The sequence below is a fragment of the Nannospalax galili genome, unplaced genomic scaffold (assembly GCF_000622305.1).
Source record: "Nannospalax galili isolate Female #2095 unplaced genomic scaffold, S.galili_v1.0 scaffold1311, whole genome shotgun sequence".
Taxonomy (NCBI): domain Eukaryota; kingdom Metazoa; phylum Chordata; class Mammalia; order Rodentia; family Spalacidae; genus Nannospalax; species Nannospalax galili.
The window spans coordinates 970,874-972,233 of record NW_008329527.1 but is presented as its reverse complement, the minus strand read 5'-3'; positions in this window follow the sequence as shown (position 1 = coordinate 972,233).

Here is a 1,360-nt window from a genome sequence, read left to right as displayed (position 1 = left end):
TGCTTTTAGAAACCCACCGATTTCCTTTAGGTTTTCAAATTTTGTAGCATATAGGTTTTTGAAGTATTCCCTTATAATGTTCTTGATCTTTATTGGTGTCTGTTGTGATGTTTCCCCTTTCATCTCTGATTTTGTTGATTTGGAGGTACTCTCTCTTTCTTTTGGTTAACTGGGCCAGTGGTCTATCAATCTTGTTTATCTTTTTAAAGAACCAGCTCTTGGATTTGTTGATTCTTTGTATTGTTTGCTTTGTTTCAATTTCATTAATTTCTGCCCTGATTTTTGTTATTTCTTCGTGTCTTCTGGGTTTGGGTTTCATTTGTTGTTGCTTTTCAAGTGTGTTGAGTTGCAAAGTTAATTGAGTTGCAACGTTAAGTCATTTATTTGTGTTCTTTCCGATTTTTTGATGTAGGCACTTAGAGCTATAAATTTCCCGCTAAGGACCGCTTTCAGTGTGTCCCAGAGGTTTTGTTGTGTCGTATTGTCCTTTTCATTTAATTTCAGCAATACTTTTATTTGTTTCTTAATTTCTCTTTTGACCCTTCATCATTCAGAAGTGTGTTGTTTAATCTCCATATGTTCATCATGCAGTGATTCAGGCTTCTTCCGGTGTTGATTGTAAGCTTTATTGCATTGTGGTCTGATTGAATGCATGGAATTATTTCAACCTTTTTGCATTTGTTGAGGTTTGTTTTGTGCCTTGTTATATGGTCGATTTTGGAGAAGGTTCCATGGAATGCTGAGTAGAAAGTATGTCCTTTGGTGCTTGGGTGGAATACTCGGTAGATGTCTGTTAAGTCCGTTTGATATATATGTCTCTCTGTTAACTCTCTGCCCTGTTGACCTATCTAATGGAGACAGTGGGGTATTGAAGTCCCCTACTATTAATGAGTTGGGATTAATCTGGGTCTTAAGATCCTGTAGTATTGTCTTTATGAAGTTGGGGGCACCAGAGTTTGGTGAATATATGTTCATGATTGTAATATCTTCTTGATTCATTGTTCCTTTGATCAGAATGAAGTGGCCCTCTTTGTCTCTCTGATTAGTTTTAGTTTAAATTCTATTTTGTCAGATAATATCTGAATTGCTATGCCTGCTGTTTTTCTTAGTGCCATTTGCTTGGTATATTTTTTTCCATCCTTTCACTTTGAGATAGTGTCTGTCCTTGAAAGTGAGATGAGTTTCTTGCAGACAACAAAAAGATGGGTTTTGTTTCTTAATCCATTCATATAGTCTGTCTTTTGACTGGGGAGTTCAGTCCGTTAATGTTTAAAGTTATTAATGAAAGATGAGTATTGAACCCTGTCATTTTTATTTCTGTTTACATTCTCAATATAGCTGTGCTTTTCCACAGTTATAC